At 46.8% G+C, this 12,427-nt stretch overlaps 1 protein-coding gene across 1 annotated transcript in view; it reads left to right on the top strand.

The window, feature by feature from the left end:
* CAMKMT (calmodulin-lysine N-methyltransferase) overlaps positions 1 to 12,427 on the top strand; it is a 785,377-nt gene that overhangs the window by 500,119 nt on the left and 272,831 nt on the right.

Here is a 12,427-nt window from a genome sequence, read left to right on the forward strand (position 1 = left end):
ACAATCAAAGCTGAAACCTAGGATGGGATTTTTTTTTCAAACTCTTTGACATTTTCATTCCAATAAATAACAGAACAAAGAATGAGGAGTATGAACAAACAAAGGGATGCGCATAAACAAAATCATACTGGGTGAGTTCAAATAACTGTCTACTGTGTGCCGAGAACACATCCACCCTCAGTTCACTTTCTCCAAGCCCAATAAGAATCCCAGATCTTATCATATCGTGCTGAGTTTCCATGGTATTTACACACAATTTTTCTAAAAGGCCAATGGTGGTAAGGATTAGAATTGAGACATACTATGCAGATGAGACATACTGGGGCGGATTTTCAGAGCCCTGCTCGCGTAAATCCGCCCAAAACCGGGCGGATTTACACGAGCAGGGCCCTGCGCGCCGGTGAGCCTATTTTACATAGGCTCACCGGCGCGCGCAGAACCCCGGGACTCGCGTAAGTCCCGGGGTTTTCGGAGTGGGCGTGTCGGGAGGCGTGTCGGGGGGCGGGGCCGGAGCGCGCGGCGTTGCGGGGGCGTGTCGGCAGCGTTTTGGGGGCGGGTACGGGGGCGTGGCTACGGCCCGGGGGCGTGGCCGTGCCCTCCGTACCCGCCCCCAGGTCGCGGCCCGGCGCGCAGGAGGCCCGCTGGCGCGCGGGGATTTACGCCTCCCTCCGGGAGGCGTAAATCCCCCGACAAAGGTAGGATGGGGGTTTAGACAGGGCCGGGCGGGTGGGTTAGGTAGGGGAAGGGAGGGGAAGGTGAGGGGAGGGCAAAGGAAAGTTCCCTTCTAGGCCGCTCCGATTTCGGAGCGGCCTAGGAGGGAACGGGGTAGGCTGCGCGGCTCGGCGCGCGCAGGCTATACGAAATCGATAGCCTTGCGCGCGCCAATCCAGGATTTTAGCCGATACGCGCGACTACGCGCGTATCTACTAAAATCCAGCGTACTTTTGTTTGCGCCTGGAGCGCAAACAAAAGTAGGCTGTTCGCGCTCGTCTGAAAATCTACCCCTCTGTGCAGCTGTTGTGTCAACACATCCTTACTTTCCCAACCACCCAAAAGGCACAGTTGTTGTTCCTCTGAATAATCAGTTGTTTAGCATCTGACTTGTAGAGAGAAAAGCTGAGATCCAAGTACTTGTGCCAAAGGACCATCCTGTCAGAGGCAGGCTAAAGTTTTACATAAATAGTTGGCCAAACATAACTTCAGACCTTTGGTTCCTCAGCATAATACAAAAAGGATACAGACTATACTTATTAGACATCCCTCCAAATTGCCCACCAAAACTCACTTGGTTGAAGTTTCAGCATCAGGAACTGCTCCAAATGGAAATATCTTCCCTCTTAAAGGCCTATGCAGTTAAGATCATTCCACAAAGGGAATGAGGACAGGGATTTTACTCTAAGGGCTTCCTGATCGCAAAGAAAATGGGGGAAGGGGGGATCTGTCCTATCCTAGACCTGAGGGCATTGAACAATTTCTGAAAAGGGGAAAGTTCAAGATGTTTCCTTGGGCACCCTTTCTAGAAAAAGGGGACTGATTATGTTCTCTAGAGCTAAAGGATGCTTACACCCACATAGAGATATTTCCAGGTTACAGAAAATATCTCAGATTCGTAGTAGGGGATCAATACCTCCTATATTGCATACTGCTCTTCATCTTAGCATCAGCCTCATACATTTTTACAAAATATCTTGGTGAAGGTGCATTTATGCAAATTGGGGGTGCATGTGTTCTCTTACCTAGACAATTGACTGCAAGCACTTCTCAAAGCAGTGTCACAGAATCAATGAATAGAACCATCCATGTGTTAGAGTTACTAGAGTTTATTGTCAACTACCCAAAGTCTGACTTGAGCCCATCACCTCAATTGGAGTTTATAGGAGCACTGCTAGACACAACTCAGATAAGATCCTTCTTCTTACAGGAGAGGATTATCACATTGATATCCACAGAACGAGACAACAGGCATCAGCATGGGAAATGTTGAGGTTGCTAGAACTAATAGTGTCAACAGTCTGTTATTCCCATGTCTTCGTATAAGAAAAGTCCAATGGATCCTCAGATCATAGTGGGATCAGGCCACTCAGGATCTTTGGGACAGCATCTGAATCACCCAGCCTTTGAAGGAATCCCTGTCTTTGGGGCTGATTCATTGCAACCTGGCCAAAGGCGTCCTCTTCCAAATTCCTCCAGTTCAAATAGTCCTAACCACAGATGCATCCAACCAGTGATGGGTACGCCATGTAGAGGGACTCCACCCCCAGGGCTTTTGGTCAGCTCAGAAAAAACTTCATCAATTAAACTTCCTAGAGCTAAGGGCAGTTCTGAGGAGTTTATAGATCAATTGGCCAACAGAGTTATCCTCATCCAGAGGGACAATTAAGTGGCTATGTTCTACATCAACATGCAAGGAGGCATGGGATATTATGTCCTTTGGAAACTGTGCAGATGTGGGACTGGACCATCTCTCAAGGAATGGTCCTCGAAGTTAAATATCCGGTGTGGCCCCCCTACGGGTTGGCCACTAGATTTCACTAAGTCCCTGTATAGAACACATTATCATTGAGCCTTCTATCCCTTACAACCCCTCCCAACCTGGAGGGTCTGGATCAGATGTCTCAACTCTATTTAGGTAAAAAAAAAAAAAAAAAAAAGAGTAAAAAAGATCCCAGTTTTTACGATTCAACTCTATTTAGCCCAGCCATTTTTGGACTTGAAGAGTGTGGGGAGGTTTTTGGATCCTCCTCCCCACTGGGATGCAGCATGGGTATAGTCTGATCACATTTGACTTTTCCCCAAGAGAAATCCCCAGAAATATCAACTAAGGATGAAAGAACAAAATTGGAACACCCCCCCTACCGGATCTCCACTCATGGGACCAGGACGGGCTGAGTGTCCAGAAAGAAGATGGATTAAGTTAGCACTGATTTTGCTGTGGGGACTCCTCCAATAGGATTCCCAGTTACCTGCTGGGTGAGCTTTGTGCAAGTAAAATCACCATGGGAACTCTACTCAAAGGTCTGAAACAAAGACATCTACTTACAGAGAAAATCATTCATGTATCAACAGTCAGATGTAAATTCACTATTTATGGACAAATGAACTTTTATTTCATAACATAGAAACATAGAAATGACGGCAGAAAAAGACCAATCAGCCCATCCAGTCTGCCCATCAAGCTCCCACACATATTTTGCCATACTTAGCTGTTTCTCCGACCACCAAGTTCAGGGCCTTTGTTGGTAACTGTTTGATTCAAATTTCCTGCCACCCCCTGCCATTGATACAGAGAGTAATGTTGGAGCTGCATCAAAGTGAGCAAAAGGCTTAATGGTTAAGGGTAGTAACTGCCACATCAAGCAAGTTACCCCGGTGCTTTTTTACCCAGACTGCACAGATCAATGCCTTGTTGGATGTTGTCTGAATGTAAATCCTCTTTTCCACATTTCTCCCTGCTGTTGAAGCAGAGAGCAACGCTGTATATGCATTCAAAGTAAAGTATCAGGGTTAATTGGTTTAGGATAGTAACCACTGCAATAAGCAAGCTACCCCCACACTTATTTGTTTACCCAGACTGTGAAGTTCAGTCCTTGTTGGTTGTCTGAATGCAAATCTTCTTTTCCACATTTCCCCCTGCCATTGAAGCAGAGAGCAATGCTGTATATGCATTCAAAGTGATGTATCAGGCTTAATTGATTTAGGGTAGTAACCGCCGTAATAAGCAATCTACCCCCACGCTTATTTATTTACCTAGACAGTGTAGTTCAGTCCTTGTTGGTTGTTGTCTAAATGCAAATCCTCTTTTCCACATTTCCCCTTGCCATTGAAGCAGAGAGCAATGTTGGAGTTGCATTAACTGTGTGAAGGCTTATTGAGTAAGGGTAGTAATTACCAGGTAGTAGCCTCCATTCCAGAAATCCACCCCCATGGCTCTTCTCTTCATTCCCATCCTCTATTCTTTATGGATTCACAGTGTTTATTCCACGCTCCTTTGAAATCCTTCACTGTTTTAGTCTTCACTACTTCCAGGCATCCACCAACCTCTCCGTGAAGAAATACTTCCTGACATTGGTTCTGAGTCTTCCTCCCTGGAGTTTCAAATCGTGACCCCTAGTTCTACTAATTTTCTTCCAACGGAAAAGGTTTGTTGTTGACCATGAATCATTAAAACCTTTCAAGTATCTGAAAGTCTGTATCATATCACCCCTGCTCCTCCTCTCCTCCAGGGTACACATATTTAGGTTCTTCAATCTCTCCTCATAAGTCATTTTATGAAGACCATCCACCTTTTTGGTCACCCTTCTCTGGACCACCTCCATCCTCTCTCTGTCCCTTTGGAGATACGGTATCCAGAACTGAAAACAGTACTCCAGGTTAGGCCTCACCAAGGTCCTGTACAAGGGGATCATCACGTCCTTTCTCTTAATAAATATTCATCTCTCTATGCAGCCCAGCATTCTTCTGGCTTTAGCTATCGCCTTGTCACATTGTTTCGCCGACTTCAGATCATTAGACAATATCACCCCAAGGTCTCTCTCCTGCTCCGTGCACATCAGTCCTTCGCCCCCCATCAAAAACAGTTCTTTCAGTTTTCCACACCCCATATGCATGACTCTGCACTTCTTGGCATTGAATCTCAACTGCCATATCTTTGACCACTCTTACAGCTTCCTTAAATCCCATCTCATTCTCTCCACTCCTTCCGGCATGTCCACTCTTTTGTAGATCTTAGTATCATCTGCAAAAAAGCAAACATTACCTTCTATCCCGTCCGCAAAGTCACTCACAAAGATATTGAACAGGACTTGTCCCAACACTGATCCTTGTGGCACTCCGCTTAACACCGCTCTCCCTTCAGAGTAAGTTCCATTTACCATCACACATTGTCTTCTATCTGTCAACCAGTTTGCAATCCAGGCCACCACCTTGGCACTCACTCCAAGCTTCTAATTTTATTCACAAGCCTCCTGTGCGGGACCATATCAAAAGCTTTGCTGAAATCCAAGTAGATGACATCCAGTGCTCTTCCTCAATCCAATTCCCTAGTCACCCAATCAAAAAAGTAAATCAGATTTGTCTGACAGGACCTTCCCCTGATGAATCCATGCTGCTTGTGGTCCAGCAATTCTTCTGACTATAGATAGTTCACTATTCTTTCTTTCAGCAGCGACTCCATTACTTTTCCCACCACCGAGGTGAGGTTACCAGCCTGTAGTTTCCAGCCTTCTCTTTGCTTTCACTCTTGTGAAGTGGGACCACCACCGCTCTTCTCCAATCACTCGGCACCACTCCTGTTTCTAGGTATCTATTGAACAGGTCATGCAGCGGACCCGCCAGCACATCTCTGAGCTCCCTCAGTATCCTGGGATGAACCTCATCAGGCCCCATGGCTTTGTCCACTTTCAGTTTTCCTAGCTCTACCAATACATTCTCTTCTATAAACGGAGTTACATCTAGTCCACTCCCCTCCAGTTTCTTGTTAACTAGCGATGATCCTTCTCCAGGGTCCTCTTTAGTGAACACCGAACTGAAGTATTTGTTTAATATTTCTGCCATTTCTTCGTCCCTCTCCACACATTGATCCTTTTCACCTTTCAATTTCACTATACCACTTTGGACTTTTCTCCTTTCTCTGATGTATCTGAAAAATCTTTGTCACCTCGCTTTACCTCTTTGGCAATCCTTTCTTCCGCTTGACTTTTTGGTGTCTTGATTTCTTTCTTTGTCTCCCTCAGTTCCACCAGATATTCTTCCTTGTGCTCCTCCCTTTGGGATCCTTTATATTTCTTAAATGCTGTTCTTTTAGCTTTTATTTTATCAGCCACCTCCTTTGAAAACCAGATAGGTTTCATTTTTCTCTTGCTTTTCTTTACTTTTCTAACAAATAGATTATTTGCCTTGGTAATTGCTCCTTTTAGTTTGGTCCACTGTTGTTCCACATCTCTCTTGTTCTCCCAGCCTACTAGTTCTTCCTCCAGGTACTTCCCCATTTCAACAAAGTCCATGTTTTTGAACTGCAAAACTCGGGTCTTTGTGCTACTTCTCCATATCCTATTTGTGATATGAAACCATACCGTTTGATGATCACTGGTGCTGAGGTGGGCACCCACCTGGACATTAGAGACATAATCTCCATTATCTCGAGTATAGCTCCCTCCCTCATGGGTTCCATTACCATTTGTTTGAACAGAGCCCCTTGCAGGGCATCCACTATCTCTCTACTACTGTTAGATTTAATTATCAAATCAGTAAACTTTAACACGCCAAACCTGGTCCTGTTGATTTGTCCAGGCATCTCACCCATGGGAATCAGCTACACTCTAAACACACTGAAAGCAAGACACCATGGTCCAGGTCATAAGCGAGAGCTTCCTCCCCTAAAAAGAGTCCACCTGGGATAAAGAGTTTATTTATTTATTTAAAAACTTTTCTATACCGTCGCTAAGTTATATACCATCGCAATGGTTTACAAATAGGCACATAGACTAAGGTAAGTAAATGTAGGATATCATACATTCTAACAGGTGCCAATAAAGTTCGGTTACAATTTCATAAATAAAATCATTATTTGAGTAATGTTGGTCAAGTCCAGGTATATTATTGAGTTACTATCTCTTTGAGATATTACTTCTTAAATGTAGGATTGAGTAAATTCATTCTCATCTGCATTACCCTGTACTTTCATTCTCTACCCTCCACAATCTTTAGTGAAGGCTTTTTTAAAGAGCCATGTTTTTAAATTTTTCTTAAAAGTTTTGAGATTATTCTGTAATCTGAGTTCAGGGGGCATCGTGTTCCATAGTATGGGCCCAGCCAATGATAAAGCCCTTTCTCTCACTTGGGTTAATTTTGCTGATCATGGAAGTTAATCACTAGCTGGAGCAGCCCTGAAGAGTACAAATAATTTGTGTGCCCTTGGGATTAAAACTCCTACTATGGGTTACACTGGCAAATAAGGAGAATATCTTAGCTGAAATGGTATGTGATAATGCTTCTCTGGGACAAAAGAAACAGGACACAAGTCTGGGTGTTCAAATAATAACAGTTTACTGATTTCTTCAAAGGTATTCACGATCCATTTATTTATTTATTTATTTAGAAACTTTTATATACCGGTATTAGTGGGGACATCATACCGGTTCACATATTAACAAAAGATTTAGAAGTACATTTCAACAGGGGAGGCGAACTGGGCAGGGGGTTAACCTAGAGCAGTAGGGAAAATAGATTAAACAACAAGAAATCAACAAGAGGTCATAACAAGAAGACAACAATGTACATTGTGATTAGATTCCTTAATATAAGGAAAAGGGCGGTCACCTAGGGGGTATCCATGCGGTCACCTAGGGGGTATCCATGCGGTCACCTAGGGGGTATCCATGTGAAATAAATAAATTTACAGATGAGTATGTGCCGATGACTCTTCTGAACTAAGAGTGTGAGAGGCCCAGTCTCAGGGGTACTCCTATTCTGTACAGGGTCCCCTTTAGAAATATACAGTCCTACCTGAGTTCACCAGTTGATCTGAAGAGGTTCCCAGCTTGCACCTGTATCCCAGGAAGATCCTGAGGAGGGTCTGGAATTCTGCTTTTCTTTCTCCTGGTTGCTTTATAGGACCTCTCACAAGGAAAAGTCTTGACTGACAAAGATCAGTCACAGTACCCAATCTCCAAATGAGAGGACAAGTGACAAAAAATATGATTTATTTAAAAAAATGGCCAAAACCTTCTGGTATGACACTGTCATTGCAGCTCTTCTCTGTTATAGAAGGGTACTGGCAGAACTTCAGTGACATGGCCTCTGGATCCACGAAATAGCTTTTACAGGAGCACCAGGTTGCAAACCCAGCAAAATGATTAGCAAAGAAGTCCTAAAAAAAATCCTGAAAAACATTTCTTTCCCTAAATTGAGATGTATCCAGCCTGGCAGAGAGTGCACAGGAAGGAGTAGCCTCAAAAATATATTGAGTGAGGAAAGTTGGCCTCACTAAAAAGAAACATTCTAACAGAGTTCCTCTCTCTACAAAATCTCAACTCAAATGCCACACACCCTCTAGTCCCTACATATAGGCAAGATCTACCCACTCAGGCTGCCTTTAGTGCAGTAGTTCTCAACCAGTGTGTCGCCAAGCACATGCAGGTGTGTGCCATACTTCCTGGTCCCTCACCGGCCCAGCTGCTCCCCCTGTCCCAGTGAAATGGAACTCTTCATCTGCCAGGGCTTAGAATGCTGAGAGCCCGAGCGGAACGTGGCAAGAGAGCTGGTGTCAGCGGCACCAGTATGGTCTTCCCACCCCCACGGCCTGGAAGAGGAAGGGGTGTGCAGCGGCTGTGCGCACGGGAAGAAGAAAGCGTGCTAGATATAGTGTGTGCAGAGTCGGCTTGAAGATCAGTGCCAGCCCGAAGAAGAGCAGTGAGGGCTCAAAGAAGAGCAGCATCGGCCCGAAGCAAAACAAGGAGCAATGTCAGCCTCCGTGGGACTCCATTCTCAAGGCCGTGAAAGTAGAAAGAGGAGGAAGATGTTGCTGCCTCTAGTTCGGTGGGAAGCGTGAATGAGCATGGGTGTTTGAGATCGTGTGTGTGTGTGTGTGTGTTTCTCTGTGTGAGACAGCATGTATATAAGTGTGTGAGTAAGAACTTGTTTGTGTGATTGAGAGCCTGTGTGTGTAAGTGGGAGAGACCATGTGTATGTATGATTAAGAGCCTATGTGTACAAGAACGGGAGCATGTAATTGAGTGAGAGAAACAGCATGTGTGTAATTGTGTGAATGAAAGCCTATGTAAGTGAGAGAGACCATGTGTGTAATTGTGTGCTTCAGAGCCTGTATGAGAGAGAGAGAGTATTGTGTGACAGAGTGAGGAGAAAGTTGCAAGTAACTCCCCTTGCCCTCCTAATTCACAACAATCTCAGGGCACTTGGAAATCGAACATTTCTAGGTATGGAGAGCAGAGCATTTTTTTAATCTTTATAATTTTTAATTATTGGTTCTATGTATCTGCTGTTTTGAAATATTTTATTGGTGCCTAGAAATTTTTTTATATGTTTTTAATTATTGGATATTCCATTCATCAGCTGTTTTGAAATAATCTGTTCTTTTTATTAGTGTGGTTTGGTTTTACTGCTGTTGATTTTATATTTCTTGTTTTTTTTATGAGGACTTTGTTGCACTGCATACAGTTTCTGTGGCTTGTTGCGGTTTCCAGTTCAGTTTTTGTCTGCATGTTTCTAGTTATGCTTTATGATCTCTTTACTCTTTGTTAGGTGAGGGTCTGCACATGTGACTGAGGTGAGGTATTCTGCTGCATGGCTTATTTCATTTCCCTAATAGAAGTTTTAAGGCCTGGTGTAATATTTTCAGTGTTGTCATTTCTTAGGTAAGGTGCTTACAGTTTGAGTGCTGGAAGTTGGTGCTGTTCTGCTATGGGAGGTTTAGTATTATATAATTTAAGTTCAGAGAGAATACTATTTTTCCCTTGTGTTATTCTTAACAATAAAAGTAATAAGGGGAGATGTTGGGAGGAGAGATGGGAGAGCTGTGGGGGAGAGATGGAGGAGGGGATAGATGCAGATATATTGGGTAGATGGTGAGGGGGAAATGGGGAATGTTGGGGAGATGTTAAAATGTCGATGAGGGGGAGAGATGTTGGAGGGTGAGATGTTAGAGGAAAGATGAAAGATGTTGGGGAAGGGAGAGAGTTGTTTGTGAGAGATGGGAGAGATATTGGTGAGGGGGCAGGGGTGAGAGAAGGGGAAATGTAGGGGAGGGGGAAAAGTGAGGGAGATGTTGAGGGTGAGAGATGGGAGAGATGATGGTGAGGGGCAGAGATGATGGTGAGGGGGCAGGCATGAGAGATGGGGAAATGTAGGGGAGGGGGAAACGTGAGGGAAATGTTGAGAGTGAGAGATGGGAGAGATGTTGTGAGGGGGAAGATATGTGGAGGAGAGATGGGGAGATGTTGGGGATGGAGAGATGTTGTGAGGGGGAAGATATGTGGAGGAGAGATGGGGGAGATGTTGGGGATGGAGAGATGGGGGAGATGAGGAAGAGGATCAGTTAGGGGAGATGAGACACGAGGGAGGGCAGAGGTGATACGGAGCTATGGGGAGAGGTGGAGGGAGGACATTTGGGTGATATGGGGAGAGGGGGTGACGGGGAGATATGGGGACATGAGGAGGGAAGAGTGGAAATGGGGAGTGGAGGGAGAACATTGGGAGATATGGGGAGAAGAGGGAAGAGGAGATGGGTGAGGCAGTGAGAGGGGGAGGGGAGGGAGAGTGAGAGGATAGATGGGAAAGGGTGATGTGGAGAGGAAAGATGGGGAGAGAGGGGGATATAGAGTGGAGAAATGTTTTGCGAGGGGAGGGGAAGAGGGGGAGGAAAGAAGGGGAGGGAGATGTGCAGGAGATGGGGAAAGGGGAAAGGGGATTGAAATGGGTAAGAGATGGTGGAAGAGGGGAGGAGTAATGGGGAGAGGATGTGGGAAAGAGGGGAAGGGAAAGGAGAGGGAGATGAGTGAGAATATGAGGGGGAGATGGGGAGGAGGGAGGAGAGAGAGATAAGGGTGAGGATATGAGGATGAGACGGGAGATGGGTCATGAGAGGAGGGGAGAGAGGAGAGGGGAGAGATAGGGTAAGGGAGAGGGATGAGGGTAAGAGCAGAGAGGTTGAAAGGAGGGAGGAGGAGAGGAGGGGATAGGTAGGGATGGGGTAGAGGAGGAGAGGAGGAAGAGGGGAGAGAGGGTTAGGGGGATGAGGCTGAGAGGAATGAGGAGAAATGGGGAGATAGGGAAGAGGGAAGGTGGAGAGGGGAGATTGCTGGTGAGGTCTGGGGAAGAGAGGAGGAGGAAGAAGGAAAGAGTGGGAGGGGAGAGGGCAAGAGTGGGAAGGAGAGAAGGGGAGAGTGGTGGGGATGAGGGACAGGGGAAAAAATGGGGAAGAAGGGAGATATTGAGTGAGTGGGAAGGAAAAGGAGGGCAGAGGAAAAAGGGGGAGAACAGAAAATAGAAGAGGAGGTGGGAGAGAGGGAGACAGGTGGATAGGAGAGGGGCAGGGGTGAGAGATGGATAGGGAGAAGGGGGGGGGGAGACAGGGCAAGGGAGAGAGGTGGATGGGAAGGCAAAAGAGGGGAATGGGAAGGGAGAGGAGTGAGGAACAAGATTGTAGCAGAGACAAGAGCAGAGAGAGAGGTGAGATGGGAGAGGAGGGGGAGAGTGTAGCAGAGAGGGGAGGGGAAGAGAGGGGGGAAAAGGGTAGGAGAGGGGGTGGGAGCAAGCAGTAGAGGAGTGGGAGGGGACAGGGGTGAAGGAGAGGGAGGGGATATGGAGGGGAGAGGGAGGGGATGGGGAAGGGAGGGGGGGGAAGGGATGAAGAGGGAGAGGGGAGAGGGGGTAGGTGTAGGTGTGAGGAGAGAAGGGAGGGGAGAATGGGGCAGAGTTGGAAAGAAGAGGGGAAGAAAGGGGAGAGGGGACATTGGATAGGAGAGGAGAGAAGGGGAGGGAGGGGAAATGGATTCAGAGAGGGGGAGGGAGATGAGTGAGAGGGAGGGAGTTAGGGGAGACAGGGTAGAGGGGAAAAAGGGCAAGGTGGAGGAACTGAAGAGGGAGATGGAGGGGAGGGAATAAACTGAGTGGAAAGGAAAGGAGTAGGGGATGAGGAGGAGGGGGAGGGGGAGAGGGGGAGGAGTGAAGGAAAGCTGTAGGAGAGGGAGGGGAGTGGTGAATAAGGTTGTGAAGGAGAAGGAAGCAGAAGGGGAGGGGGAGAAGGAAGGGTGAAAGTGTAAAAGGACAGGGAAGAAGGAAGGTAGGAGGGTAGAAGGAAGGGGAGGAGAAAGGGTGGGGAGGAGGGATAAAGAAGGGGAGAAGGAAGGAATGCTGAGGGGAGGGGGGATTGGGAGGATAGTATGGTGGAAGATACATGGGAGATAGCAGAAAAAGGCAGGTGAAGGCATGCAGGTAGGAGGTTGTTGCAATAATCTTACCTTGGTTCTGTTGCTTGAGTTCCATTCCCGAATCTTCAGGTCCTTCAGTCTCCTGAAGGACCTGGGGAAGGGGGCGGGGGGGCCAAAGCCGCCTCGCCCCCTTAGCTAAAAAGGAAAAGTGGAACTTCTCTTCTCTGGCACCCTCTAGCGAGGGCACCGGAGACCAACAGTAAATAAAAGGAAGGGGAGGGGGGCCTCAAAACAAAAACCACAGATCATTTTGTGGCCTAATACCCACTCACCTGCGGTCAACTTACCTGTGGAGGCACGGGTGTGAACTACTGCACCCAGTGCCCCCTAATCTTGGTCTCTGTCTCTTCCACATGCCAGGGACGGGGGGTGTGCATTCTTGCCAAACCTCATGCCGCTCTCCAGTCTGGAGCCTCTGTCGTTCCCCTCGATGGTGAGGGTGGGGGGAAGAAAAAGGGGGAGGGGGGCTGACAACCTCAAGG

This window comes from Rhinatrema bivittatum, chromosome 3 (assembly GCF_901001135.1).
Source record: "Rhinatrema bivittatum chromosome 3, aRhiBiv1.1, whole genome shotgun sequence".
NCBI classification, from domain to species: Eukaryota; Metazoa; Chordata; class Amphibia; order Gymnophiona; family Rhinatrematidae; genus Rhinatrema; species Rhinatrema bivittatum.